A 15,550-nucleotide genomic window follows, 5' to 3' on the forward strand; every position below is an offset into this window, starting at 1 on the left:
CTCCTGCCTTCAATCTTTCCCAGCAACAGGGTCTTTTCCAAGGAGTCAGTTCTTTCATTAGGTGACCAAAGTATTGGAGTTTCAGCTTCAGCATCAGTCCTTCCAATGAATATTCAGGACTGATTTCTTTTAGGGTTGACTGGTTTGATCTCCTTGCAGTCCAAGGGCCTCTCAAGTGTCTTCTCCAACACCACAGTTCAAAAGCATCAATACTTCGGCACTCAGCTTTCTTTAGGGTTCAGCTCTCACATCCATACATGACTACTGGAAAAAACATAGCTTTGACCAGATGGACTTTTGTTGGCAAAGTAATGTCTCTGCTTTTAATATCATGAAGATGGAGCCCTCCATCTTCATCCTAACTCTGTAAAACTAGAGGAATATATTTACCCCTTGGTATTACACTCAAAGCCTAGTGCCATGCATAGCCTTCTTTTTAGTGCCCTGTTAATCTACTGATTGGGGCTTCACAGGTGGTACTAGTGGTAAATGAGAAAAGCACTCCCTCTTATAAGAGATCCCACAGAGCCCCCAGCCTCTCCCACATGGAAAAAAGTCAGCAGGGAGATATCAGCTGTCTGCAACCTCAAAGAGAGCCCTCACCAGAACCTGGCCATTCTGTCACCTGGGTCTTGGACTTCTGGCCTCCAGAACTGTGAGAAATACATTTCTGTTGTTTGTGAGCTATCCAGGCTCTGTTTTACTAAGAAAGGGAGCCCTGTGCAAAATTGAGCTCTGGGTTAGAGGGACCACACATCTGAACTACTGCATACCAACACTGGAATACAAACTAGGCCATTGCTAAGTAATTCTCAGTTAAAGAGGCAAGACATGTCATCAAACCCTCGCTGTTAATATACACCAGTCAACACATATTTCTTAAAAATCTACTGAATCAAAGTGCTATGGACATCCTCTCACATCTGTGTCAGTTTAAAAAATACATGAATTGGTATGACCATGTGTTATTGCTCTGATGGTTTACTTTTCCTGTCAAAAGTAAATATATATGTATAATAACATCAAGTAAATGATAAAAAATGGGCTTCCCTTGCCATAAAAAATGTGGCTCAGATGGTAAAGAATCTACCTGCAATGTGGGAGACCCAGCTTCGATCCCTGGGTTGGCAAGATCCCCTGGCACAGGGGATTGCTACCCACTCTAATATTCTTGCCTAGAGCATTCCACAGACAGAGCAGTCTGGCGGGCTGTAGTTCATGGGGCACAAAGAGTTGGATACGACTGAGCAACTCACACACACGCACAATGATATTAATAAAATAGGGGAAAATTTTCTAGGGTTTTTTTAAAAAACAAAATTCATTTTGAAAATGTGCTGTGGGCTCTTTTGAAGACTTTTGTGTAAATCTAAAATTATTTCAAAATAAAAGGTAAAAAATACATTGTGGAAAATGCAAAAATGAGGTATGAACTGATCTTCTAAATGCAAAACTGAGATGTGAACTGATCTAAAATGAGATATGACTTGGAGCTTAACTGCAAGTCAATACAATTCTAAGAACCTGGAAATTCAGGATTCCATCTGCCTTCCCTATCCTTCAGGACAAGTCAGCTTGTTTACTGCCAGGCCTCTGACAGTGCAGGAAGTAGAGGATAAATTGCAGATGAAGAGAGGTTTTGCTGTGGCTGAGTTTATTGGAGACATTTAACGTGTGTATCCTTAAAAGCCACACAAGCAGCAACGGGGAAAGACTGAGACCCATCAACGTAGTGTAATGGCAGGCAGGATCAGCTTCTTCAATCAAGAATCATGACTCCATGAGGTTGAGGACCCGCTGAGAACATCCCCTGCCACCAATTTGTCACTGTAGCCTTTGACTCCCCTGACTTCATTTAAGAAACTGGTGTGACAAAAATAAACTCAAAATGGATTAAAGATCTAAATGTAAGACCAGAAACTATAAAACTCCTAGAGGAGAACATAGGCAAAACACTCTCTGACATAAATCTCAGCAAGATCTTCTATGACCCACCTCCCAGAATATTGGAAATAAAAGCAAAAATAAACAAATGGGACCTAATGAAGCTTAAAAGCTTTTGCACAACAAAGGAAACTATAAGTAAGGTGAAAAGACAGCCCTCAGATTGGGAGAAAATAATAGCAAATGAGGAAACAGACAAAGGATTAATCTCAAAAGTATACATGCAACTCCTGCAACTCAATTCCAGAAAAATAAATGACCCAATCAAAAAATGGGCCAAAGAACTAAACAGACATTTCTCCAAAGAAGACATACAGATGGCTAACAAACACATGAAAAGATGCTCAACATCACTCATTATCAGAGAAATGCAAATCAAAACCACAACGAGGTACCATTACACGCCAGTCAGGATGGCTGCTATCCAAAAGTCTATAAGCAATAAATGCTGGAGAGGGTGTGGAGAAAAGGGAACCCTCTTACACTGTTGGTGGGAATGCAAACTAGTACAGCTGCTATGGAAAACAGTGTGGAGATTTCTTAAAAAACTGGAAATAGAACTGCCATATGACCCAGCAATCCCACTCCTGTGCATACACACCGAGGAAACCAGATCTGAAAGAGACACGTGCACCCCAATGTTCATTGCAGCACTGTTTATAATAGCCAGGACATGGAAGCAACCTAGATGCCCATCAGCAGACGAATGGATAAGGAAGCTGTGGTACATATACACCATGGAATATTACTCAGCAGTTAAAAAGAATTCATTTGAATCAGTTCTGATGAGATGGATGAAACTGGAGCCCATTATACAGAGTGAAGTAAGCCAGAAAGACAAAGACCATTACAGTATACTAACACATATATATGGAATTTAGATAGATGGTAACGATAACCCAATATGCAAAACAGAAAAAGAGACACAGAAGTACAGAACAGACTTTTGGACTCTGGGAGAAGGCGAGGGTGGGATGTTTCAAAAGAACAGCATGTATATTATCTATGGTGAAACAGATCACCAGCCCAGGTGGGATGCATGAGACAAGTGCTCAGGTCTGGTGCACTGGGAAGACCCAGAGGAGTCGGGTGGAGAGGGAGGTGGGAGGGGGATCGGGATGGGAAATACGTGTAACTCTATGACTGATTCATGTCAATGTATGACAAAACCCACTGAAAAAATTAAAAATTAAATTAAAAAAAAAAAAAAGAAACTGGTGTGATCCTGGTCAGAAGGGTCACCATTAAAAAGTCTACAAATAACAAATGCTGGAGAAAAGGGAACTCTCCTACACTATTAGTGGGAATGTAAATGGGTGCAGCTACGCCACTGTGGAAAATAGTATGGAGGTTCCTCAGAAAACTGAAAATAGAATTACCATATGATACAGCAATCTCACTCCTGGGCATATAACCAGACAAAACTATGATTCAAAAAGATACATGCACTCCTATGTTTATGGCTGCATGATTCTCAGGAGCCAAGACATGGAAGCAACCTAAAGGTCCAATGACAGGTGAATGGATAAAGAAGATATGGTGTATACACACACACACACACACACAATGGAATACTACTAAGCCATATAAAAGAATGAAACAATACCCTTTGCAGCAACGTGGATGGAACTAGAGATTATCATACTAACTGAGGTAAGTCAGAAAGAGAAAGACAGACAACATATGACATCATTTATCACAGATATAGAAAGCAGACTGGTGGCTGCCAAGGGGGAGGCGGTTGGGGGAGGGATGGAGAGGCAGGTATGGGTTAGCAGATGTAAGGTTTATATGTAGAATGGATAAACAACAAGGTCCTACTGTATAGCACAGAGAACTATATTCAATATCCTGTAATAAACCAGAATAGAAAATAATACTTAAAAAGATGTATATATGTATAACTGAATCACTTCACTGTACAGTAGGAGTTGGCACAGCATTGTAAATCAACTATACTTCAATTTTAAAATGAAAGAAATGGATGTGATAGATAAGGGAAACTTCCTCCCTTCTCCACTTCATTTCCCTTATATTCTTTCCCCAAACCCTCACCCACATAAATTCATATCTGCACACATGCAGACCTTTAGCTGGTGCTACCAGTGGAATAGCCCCTCCTGCATTCCTTGAAGACCCAGCTGATGAATGGAGAACCAAGGAGTTCCCCTTAGAGCCACCTTTTCACCATTAGATAAAATGTTAATAGTTAAGCTGTGCTGCTGCTGCTGCTAAGTCGTGTCCAACTCTGTGCAACCCCATAGACGGCAGCCCACCAGGCTCCCCCGTCCCCGGGATTCTCCAGGCAAGAACACTAGAGTGGGTTGCCATTTCCTTCTCCAATGCATGAAAGCGAAAAGTGAAAGTAAAGTTGCTCAGTCGTGTCTGACTCTTTGCCACTCCATGGACTGTAGCCTACCAGGCTCCTCCATCCATGGGATTCTCCAGGCAAGAGTACTGGAGTGGGGTGCCATTGCCTTCTCCGAGTTATACTATAGAATGACTCTATAATTGTTGTGGTTCACAATGAGAAATTTTGAAATAAAAGTGGAAAATATCTGGACTTTCCTGGTGATCCAGTGGCTAAGAATGCACCTGCCAGCGCAGCGGACAAGTTCTATTCCTAGTCCAGGAAGATCCCACATGCCTCAGGGCAACTAAGCCCACACACCATGATCCTTGAAGCCCATGCTCTCTAGAACCCAAACTTCACAAGAGAAGCCACTGCAATGAGAAGCCTGTACACCTCAACTAGAGAGTAGCCCCTGTTCACCACAACTAGAAAAAGCCCGCATGAAGCAATGAAGACCCAGTGCAGTCAAAAATAAATTAATTAAATAAATAAAAGTGGAAAGTTTCTTAATTGTTTAGGAAAATGATTCCCTAACTCATTTCTCCAGTTTTTAGATCAAATGAAAAATGAAGACTATTAAAGACTTGCAGTTAGAAGTCATTACACTCCTGAGATATCCATTAAACAAAATCTAATTATCCATTAAACAAAAATTAAAAGTGAACTCATAGGTGTTTTTCTTGGAAATTCTATTCTACAAATTACACTGTTTGAAGCTTTTTATATAGTCACTATGTGAAAGCAATCATCAGAAGGAAAAGCAAATATTTATATTTATGTTAAAAACATTAGAATTATAAGTATCAATTTTAAATAGACCATATCAAGGAAGTAAACAATCTTTAAATGCCTTTCAAAAATCTGTAGTCAAGTCATTCCCTGTCATTCACTAGCTCATTTCCTAGCTACATGCTTCAGATTTTTCTGAAAAATGTAAAGAAGTGTTTTGGTAACTTATAATCTAATGTGATTTCAAGGGGAAAAAATGGAAGAAATATATATTGCATGCTGATTCCCAGAAATACCACTGACTTACTGTGTGACATTGGACCTCTCATTCACCTCTCTGTGCCTCATTTGTAAAATAATGTATTATGCTTAATTAGAAGTTGTTAACTGGCATCCCTTTGGCCAGATCTAGTCTTTGAACATAACTTCTTAGCCCAGCATGTTTTAAAAATTGGAAAAAATGACATTCAAATCCAAATTCCTGATTTCTCTTTAAAATTATAAGGTCAGCAACAGTGAGCTTACATCTCATGTGGCAACAAAGGCTGCCACGGAATAGCAGCTGTCCTTTGTAGATAAGGCATTGGGTCTTTGTATTATTGATACTTAGCTGCCTGTTTGGCAACTAAGTTTTTGATGAAATAGATGACCTCAAGTTTCTTTCAGCTCTAATATTCCCACATTGAAGGTGAGTCATATAGCAAAAGGGCTTCCCAGTTGGTGCTAGTGGTAAAGAACCCATCTGCCAATGCAGGAAACGTAAGAGTCAAAGTTTCGATTCCTGGAGTCAGGAAGATCCCCTGGAGGAGGGCATGGCAACCCTCTCCAGTATTCTTGCCTAGAGAATCCCAGGGACAGAGGAGCCTGTCCAGAGGTCTACCGTCCAAAGTGTCACAAAGAGTCAGACATGACTGAAGCGACTTAGCATGCATGAATACAGCAAAAAGTCCATTCAACCTCTCTAAGCTTCAGCTCTATTGGAACATGGGGATAATAATTACCTCTGACTACCACTTGCGCTTTGGAGAGACAGCATGAAATCATGGATGGTGACTGCTTCACCCAGTTCCATGCACGTAGAAAGTGCTCGATAAACAGCAGAGGGAACAGCATAATGACTCAAATTCAATTCTCTGATGGCTGATCGACTCTAAATCACCACTGACATTCTGCTTCTTCTCTTCCAAGTGCACCATTGGTCCCATCCCAAACCAACTATTTGCCTCTAAATTTCAGATACACTTTGTTCAGTTAATAATAAACAGGTTGAGATTCCCGAATGAGAGGCAGCAATGTAGAGAAAACGGTGTTAAGAGTCTCAAGTTCTCACAGTCCCCATTTCTGGTTGAACCAGCTGTCAATATGGGATTCGCTGTAAGCGTTGATGCCACTTACTTGCCAGGTACAGAGTGTACCGTTGGTTATTATTGTTAAACACAAGTAACAGAGAACTCACGCTGGGCTTCTCTTTCATACAAAAGTCCAGTGAGCCCTAGAGAGCGAGTTCCCACGGGAGCATCTGTCATAGTGTCCCTGCCGCTTCAAGTTACTCTGAAGTCACTCACACACAGAGTCACCCTGTCACTCACTAGCTCACTTCCTCAGCCACACGCTTCATCCATCGACTGCTTTATTAATCATGGAGCCGAAGCCAGTCTGTTCCCAATATGTGATTGCCACAGATGTGCCCATACTTTAAAAGACTCATATTTAAGTTAATTTTGACATACACATAACATTACTGTATGTGTAAAGTTGCAAAAAAAATTTTTTTCTAAGTTCTATCCAACAATACTTTAGGTTAAAAAAAATACAAGAAAAATAAGATAATCTGTACCCTCCTCCGAGTTTGTTTGATTGGGATTTTTACCCACAACTGGGTGTTATTTATATGACCTCAGAGCTTGCAGCATTCTGCTTTCAACCCAGCCAAAGGCTGAACCTGAGGCAAATAGCAATGAGGCTGTCAGAGGGAAGCCCACAGTCAAGGTGGTCAGATCTCCATCCTCTAAATGGATCTCCTTTCCTCGCCACTCCACAACAACCACCCTCTCCCAAGCGTCAGTCCCTCCAACTCATACTCTGCAGAGCTCTCAGAGAAAGAGATTTAACACACAAGTGTCTTTGTGGCAATTCCCTGCTCAAGACTCTTAAGTCAAAAAAAAAAAAAAAAACAAAACCACTCTTAAGTCGTTTGATATTACCCGAAAGTAGATCCTGGGCTTCCCTGGTGGCTCAGATGGGAAAGAATCCACCTGTGATGCAGGAGACCAAGATTCCATCCCTGGGTTAGGAAGATCCCCTGGAGAAGGAAACAGCTATTCACTCCAGTATTCTTGCCTGGAGAATTCCAAGAACAGAGGAGCCTCACAGACTACACTCCATGGGGTCTCAAAGAATCAGACACAAGTGAGTGACTAACACAACACAAAAAATAAATCCTACAGTCCTGCATGACCTAGACCCCGTCAAGCTCTCTGCATCTTCTTCCTGTCCTTGCCCTCAAAGAATCAAGCCCAGCTCTATTCCTGAACACACTACCTTTTCTCCAGGCCTGTGGACCTCTTCTCCCCACCGTTAATTCCACTCTTCCTTCAAGTGTCAACTCAAGCATTGCTGCCTCTTCTGTGGTTCCCTTAGGAAAACTTAGCTGCTTCTTTCTTTACTCTCCTGAATGTTGTTCACACATAACTATGGCAACCACCATGTTTATTTGCCTATGTGTGAGCTTCCTGAAAGCAGGAACAGAATCTTTAAATGTTTTTGTTCTGAGCACTTAATACAGTGTTCATCGTATTGTAGGCAACTGGATATTTGCTGAATATTGAATAAATGAACCTGCTTTGTTTCCATAGCCTATATATTTACAGATTCCATTCTGTAAAGTCATAAGCCTGTTCTTATTACCACTACAACTAATTAACAGTGTATTTCTGCACATCTTTCATTTCAAATACATTTTACTTTCATTTATTTCTTTGGGGCAGTTCATCTGTTGTGCTTAATACCTATTAACATCAACAAACTGTGTGATCCCATCAATACAGTGAGATCATTATTTTGCTGAATCTTACAACATGAAACTTTCTAAGCATCCACAATATATTTGTTATGAAATTTAGAGGATGATGATGCCACAGAGTACTTTGAGAATTAATTAAAAATATATATAATCAGACTAGTCAGATGACAAAGATTAAAAAATTTAGAGATTTTTACTCAAAATCACCCAGTTCTAAAAAAAAAAAATCACACAATTTCTGTTTTCTGAATCTATTGATACAGCTCAAATTTTATGAAAGTCCCCTCCTTGTTCCATTCACTGTTTAAATCTTTTCACAGCTAAAGGCATGCACTCTGCTAACCACTATGGAGAAGCAGTGTTTGCAGCTGTGATCATTATAAAATATAATAAACTCTTACATTAAATGAGCCAAAGTCTGAATTCTTTACAGTGACATAACTGTGTTTCTTCTTAGTTAAATTCTGAAGATGTAACCACTACCTACCTTGGTGAAATCGCCCTCTTGCATGCTTAGCCCGAAACTGAAATGAGCTAACCTACGTTTCATAATCATTCGCGGAGAAAATTGTAGCTGTAGAGAATGGCATGCTGTGTGTGAACAGGACCATGTACTTCAGTGGTTTCAAATCCACAGTGGCTTCTTCAGTGGTAAACATTTCGTTTACCTGGGTTCACACCCTTGACTTTCACTTGGACAAACCTGAAAGCTCTAGCGAGTTAGAACTGCCAACTCTTGCATAGTTTTCTATCCACAACCATCAATCTCTCCCTGGCAATAAAAGGAGACTAAACCTTGGTTTGCCCCAGCGTCACCTGGGAAAATGATGAATCTTTCATTGCATCTGAGCCAAGGATGACGTTACCTAGCAAAGTAAACTCGGTGTACAACGTTCTACCAGTTCTATAATTTGGGGAGTTGGATTCTCTACACACAATATGGCACATTTCCTGGAGAGGCTAGTGGAGCCAGTTGCTTTTATTGGTGCCAAGTGTCTGCCCAGTGATTTAAAACACCTTCCCTTTTGGTTTTTCACTGTTCAGTGTTCATTCCCTTGGTTAACATTGGTGTCATATCAAATGAAGTCACCAAACCTCAAGGAGGAGACAACTTGCCTCCAAATAAAGTAGCATATTATGCTGAGGCGATGTTTGGTCAGAACTGAAAAAGAATGCCTGGGGCACAAAGCTGGTATGAACACAGCTGGTCTACAGATGTGTGCAGTGTTCATTAAGAACCTATACTGTACATATTTTAAGCTAAAATCAGGTTTCAATTAGGTAAGGATATTGGCTCAGATGGTAAATAATCTGCCTGCAATGCAGGAGACCTGGGTTTAGTCCCTGGGTTGGGAAGATGCCCTGGAGGAGGGCATGGCAACCCACTCCAGTATTCTTGCCTGGAGAATCCCATGGACAGAGGAGCCTGGAGGGCTACAGTTCATGTGGTCACAAAGAATAGGATATGACTGAGAGAATAACCACACACACATATAAGAGAGAAAATGACTGAACACAGATGAAACCAGATTTTTAGATTTCTTTGAAGAAATCTTGTTTTTTGTTTTTTTTCTGACAAGAAACACTTAATAAAACTGAAATACAGTTCCCTGAGAATCACTGGCAATTTATCTTCTTCCTTTGTTTTTAATTGGCAGGAAGCATTTTAAATGAAAACTGCAGCTTACCTTGCATGTGAGCTAGAGCCAAGAGCTGGTTTTTCAAATCTCAACACTTTGGACAAGGGCAATGTCAACTAAGGGAAACTTTGCGGGGGTGGGATCTGAGTTCCACCTATCGTGTGAAGAGGAGTACTTTCCATCCCTGGGTTTATAGACTTGAGATCTGCTTTATCAAGCTGATGCTAATTTAAATATTCATAGGACAGAATAAAAGATGAAGGTTAGTTGTCTAGGGAATAAAGACAGTAAATTTTGAAAGCTAGTAATGGGACCTAAGAGGAGCTGACATTATTTCTGTTATATAGGTGTATGGGGCTTTGATCAAGGAAGCTTTGAAAAGATCTTTATTTTACAATTAAGGCCCAGGATCTTTTGGGTGTGCCCTCAGGTAAACATCCATGTGAGGTTACATGAACTAAATCTTCATCTTGAGAACAAAGTATTTTCTTCTTTGGCTACACCAGGTCTTAGTGGCAGCACAAGGGACCCTCCTTGCATCATGTGGGATCTTTCGGCGCCCTGACTCTCTAGCGTGGCGTGGATTCAGTAGCTGCGGCTTGGGGGCTCTCTGGCTGTGGCGTACAGTCTTAGTTGCTCCAAGACATGTGAGATCTTAGCTTCCCAACCAGGGATCATGTCCCCTGCATTTTAAGGTGGATTCTTAACCATTGGACTCCCTGGAGAAGGAAATGGCAACCCACTCCAGTATTCTGGCCTGGAGAATCCCATGGACACAGGAGCCTGGCAGACTACAGTCCATGCAGTCACAAAGAGTCGGACACAACTGAAGCAGCTTAGCACAGACCACCGGGCAAGTCCCCAACAAACTGTATTTTAAAATCTACACAGACCCAGATACTGTCACAGATGCAAATCGGGCTCCTCTTCCAATCCTTTGAAGATTGAGTTCTTGAGGAAATCAAACTAGGTATCAATATGGAAAAAAGGGAATTTTCTCAAGATTCGTCAACATTTTTCAAATAGAAAAAGAAGTTAAGTAGTTGTAATATTGAACTCTTTCCACAGAGAGCTGTTCTCTTCAGAGTAACAACTGCTAAAACAAATGAGGAGAAAAAATGTCTTTGTAATTTTACTTCAAAGACAGCATTCCAGAAACTAAATAAATTAGAAAATCAGTGTGTATTTCAACTTTCAAATTAGTAATGACATTTCCTTTAACCTGGGCTGGTAAATACACAGCATGAGTTTTGTCAGACCTCTCTCTCAGATCATGAATTGGCTGTGGCATTTTTCGCTGTTGAGCCTGAATACATTCCCAGAATTCGCAACACTTCACCTGAATCACCTCGACTAGTAGATTAGAGGTCCTAGTCACAGAATATATGTTTAACATTTCTGCTCTCAGTTCCTTTAAAATAAAAGTGATTAATTTTTGTGTGCTGCGTGTGTGAGTACGAAGTCATTTTAGTCGTGTCTGACTCTGTGTGACCCTATGGGCCATGATCAGCCAGACTGCGCTGCCCATGGGATTCTCCAGGCAAGAATACTAGAATGAGTTGCCATGCCCTCCTCCAGGGGATCTTCCCGACCCAGGGGTGGAACCCATGTCTCTTACATCTCCTGCATCAGTAGGCAGGTTCTTTATCGCTAGCACTTCCTGGGAAGCCCTTTTATGTGCTAATGCTCTATAAATTAGGTAACAAGTAAATTCTTTTACAGCTGATTCATGTTGAGGCTTGACAGAAAACAACAAAATTTTGTAAAGTGATTATCCTTCAATTAAAAAATAAATAAATTTTTAAAAAATGATGCCGAAGTAAAAAAAAAAAGAAAAATGATGCCGAAGTAGTCTGGCTAAACACAAGGCTGATCAAACCTCACCAAGAACACAATAGTGAAGGAAACAGTGATGCTTATTGGACTGCTGTGACGAACGTTCTGAGAAAGACACTCCCCAGAATGCATGTCTATATCTTCAACTCTAACCTTATATCTAACTCAAACACTAAAGTTACAAGGGTTGATGACTCATTCAGAATCATCAGTGGAGTCTGGGATTTCACTCAGAGCCATATGATAGCCAGTTAGAACCTATTACTCCAGAATAAAATGCACATAATTCTGAGTACTGAGTTGACATATTGAATTACTCTAAAAGAGAATTCATTGGTGGCATTATTTAAAAAATCACAAAACATTTATAGACCACCTCTTAGCTAATGTTATGAATTCATACCACTCTGGAAGTAATATAAGTCCAAGTTAGTAACATAAGTCCCACTAGTAGACTTTTTGTTCCGTGTTGAGGCAGGAGGGAATGAGAGGGCAAACATGCTTGAGGACAATTTTTTTAAAAAGCCATTGACTTGCTATGTTTAGGCTGGTTTATTACTTTGAAATGTGGATGCTGCATAAATGTTATAAACAAAATTCAAAGGCAAACAACAAAATGGGAACATTAGTTGCAGGTACTATGTACAAATATGTCATTGACATACATATTAATTATTAATATGAGAATAATATCAACAATTAAAGTTAATTATTAAAGAGCTCCTGTAAATCAAAAACACTAATACATTAAAAAGTAGGAAAAGAGCATCAACAGTTGATTCACAAAGAGAATAAATGAACTTCTCCTCTAACATGAAAATACATTTAATTTCATACACATAAAAAAGTACATTTAGAAAATTGGTGAAATTTACAGCAGAACAACAAGAACACACCATTAACAGAGATAGGGTTAGAAAACTAATTGCTGGTGAGGGTATGGTGAGATGGGCACTCATACACAAGTCATGAAAATGTGAATTGATATGAGGTAGGACATATAACAGACTCCTCCTCCTCTTCTTTCTGCAAAGTAACTTGACAAATTGTATAAAGACCTCTCAAAATAGGCACTCATTTTTATCTGATAATCCCAATGTCTGAGCCTTTATTCTTAAGATATAATTAAAGATGCAACCAGAAATTTATTCACAAGGATTCTTATCAGTGTTTCAATAATAGTGTTAGATACAAAATTCCAGAGCAGTAGAGATGACTTATTAATAGATGACCAATAATGTGGAAATCATTAAGTAAATAATGGTTATTGATTGACTGATAAGGTTTATTAATTCATAAAATAAGAATTACATATAAAACTGTATCTATAGTATAATGCTAATTTTGTGAATATAATGGCTAAGTTACTCAAAAGGACAGAATTTAGGAAATACATCAAATTATTCTGCAATTATTTATGGGTGGTGAAATTGTGCATGATTTTTTTCTTTGTACTTTTTTCCAAATAGTCTAGAGTAAACATATATTACTTTGGCATTAAAATGTAGCTTTTAAAAGTAGGATATGAAAATGTCATATTATTATGAGCAAGAGGGACAAACAGAAGGATGAAAGGAGTCACAAAGATTATTTTGTATCGTTTTGCTGTGTCTTTGTTTTTTTTGGCTATGTCCTGGCATAAGGGATCTTTGCTCCCTGAGCAGGGATGGAACCCATGCCCACTGGGATAGAACTGTAGAGTCCTCACCACTGGACCACCAGAGAATTTCTTGACAAGGAATGTTGATGACTGAAATTCTGGTGTAATGTACTACAAAATATGCACAGTAATTCCCAGCAAGGCATGTGTGATGATACAGGAGTCTTCCCACCACACTAAAGCCAAGAGCAATTCACACATCACCCGGTCATCTGGAATTTCTCTGTGTAGAGTTTAGGCTATCTCTTCTCTTGTTCTTCTCCTCCTACTCTATTTCCTTAAGTTCTCTTCTTACTTGAAGCCTTATCTCCCCCATGAAATCTTTATGCATCTCAATGAACTGCAACCTCTCTTCCACTAGAAATCTAGAAATCTAGAGTATATATTGTCTATATCTCTCACTTTGCACTTAAACTTTATCATCCTGTTTTTTTAGTCTTTTTTTTTTTTTTTTACTTTGAGATTTTGATGCCCCAACTGGGTTTTTAAAGTCCACCAAGAAAAGGAGAATATTGAAAATTCTTTTGTAGCCCTATTCAGTCCTTCAAGAAATATCTCATGGGCACACAATATGTGCTGGATGAGAGCTCCCCCCAGGCTGGTGGGAGAGCCTGATACTTGGTGCCATTCATGCTCAGCGCAGTCCTCAGCAAACTGTGCCGACACATGCAGGGAGGGCTGCGCTCAGAATGCCAGCCAATCTGGAAAACTCAGCAGTGGCCACAGCACTGGAAAAGGCCAGTTTTCATTCCAATCCCAAAGAAAGGCAATGCCAACAATGCTCAAACTACTGCACAATTGCACTCATCTCACACGCTAGTAATGCTCAAAATTCTCCAAGCCATGTCCCTGACCTGGGTAGAGTGGCACCTGGTTGGTGGCGGCTGTCTCATATCAGTGAGGGACAAAACAACTCCTTGTTTATCCCAGCTTGGCTTTTGCTCTGTGCCCATGCCTGGTTCATGCCCTGGACACATGGAAAAAAAAAAAAAAAATTCTCCAAGTCAGGCTACAGCAATATGTGAACCATGAACTTCCAGGTGTTCAAGCTAGTTTTAGAAAAGGCAGAGGAACCAGAGATCAAATCACCAACATCCAATGGATCATCAAAAAAGCAAGGGAGCTCCAGAAAAACATCTATTTTTGCTTTATTGACTATGCCAAGGCCTTTGACTGTGTGGATCACAATAAACTGTCGAAAATTCTGAAAGAGATGGGAATACCAGACCACCTGACCTGCCTCTTGAGAAACCTGTATACAGGTCAGGAAGCAACAGTTAGAACTAGACGTGGAACAACAGACTGGCTCCAAATAGGAAAAGGAGTACGTCAAGGCTGTATGTTGAAACCCTGCTTATTTAACTTATATGCAGAGTACATCATGAGAAACGCTGGGCTGGAAGAAGCACAAGCTGGAATCAAGATTGCCGGGAGAAATATCAATAACCTCAGATATGCAGATGACGCCACCCTTATGGCAGAAAGTGAAGAAGAACTAAAGAGCCTCTTGATGAAAGTGAAAGAGGAGAGTGAAAAAGTTGGCTTAAAATTCAACATTCAGAAAACTAAGATCGTGGCATCTGGTCCCATCACTTCATGGCAAATAGATGGGGAAACAGTGGCAACAGTGGCTGACTTTATATTTCTGGGCTCCAAAATCACTGCAGATGGTGATTGCAGTCATGAAATTAAAAGACACTTGCTCCTTGGAAGGAAAGTTATGACCAACCTAAACAGCATATTAAAAAGCAGAGACATTACTTTGCCAACAAACGTCTGTCTAGGCAAGGCTAAGGTTTTCCCAGTGGTCATGTATGAATGTGAGAGTTGGACCGTGAAGAAAGTTGAGTGCTGAAGAATTGATGCTTTTGAACTGTGGTGTTGGAGAAGACTCTTGAGAGTCCCTTGGACTGCAAGGAGATCCAACCAGTCCATCCTAAAGGAGATCAGTCCTGGGTGTTCATTGGAAGGACTGATGTTGAAGCTGAAACTCCAATATTTTGGCCACCTGATGTGAAGAGCTGACTCATTAGAAAAGACCCTGATGTTGGGAAAGATTGAAGGCAGGAGGAGAAGGGGATGACAGAGGATGAGATGGTTAGATGGCATCACCAACTCAATGGACATGAATTTGGGTAAACTCCAGGAGTTGGTAATGGACAGGGAGGCCTGGTATGCTGTGGTTCATAGGGTCGCAAAGAGTTGGACACGACTGAGTGACTGAACTGAACTGAATGAAGTAACAAAGATAGAAATGACAAAGAACAAAGTATTTACTTTCTATTGCTTCCATGACAAATCACCAGAAAATTTAACAGTGCAGAGCAACACTCATTTATTAGCTCAGAGCTCTGGGGTCAGAAATC

The 15,550-nt window shown here is 40.2% G+C and overlaps 1 protein-coding gene and 1 non-coding gene across 4 annotated transcripts in view; one reads left to right on the forward strand and one right to left on the reverse strand.

Moving 5' to 3' along the window:
- Positions 1-15,550, reverse strand: part of FILIP1 (filamin A interacting protein 1) — a 214,818-nt gene that overhangs the window by 144,311 nt on the left and 54,957 nt on the right. The gene's annotated exons all lie outside the window — the stretch shown is intronic.
- LOC136151003 (small nucleolar RNA SNORA48) lies at positions 14,029-14,163 on the forward strand. The gene has a single exon (XR_010659988.1). It is a non-coding gene; the product is annotated as a small nucleolar RNA SNORA48 (small nucleolar RNA).

This window comes from Muntiacus reevesi, chromosome 19, assembly GCF_963930625.1.
Source record: "Muntiacus reevesi chromosome 19, mMunRee1.1, whole genome shotgun sequence".
Lineage (NCBI taxonomy): Eukaryota > Metazoa > Chordata > Mammalia > Artiodactyla > Cervidae > Muntiacus > Muntiacus reevesi.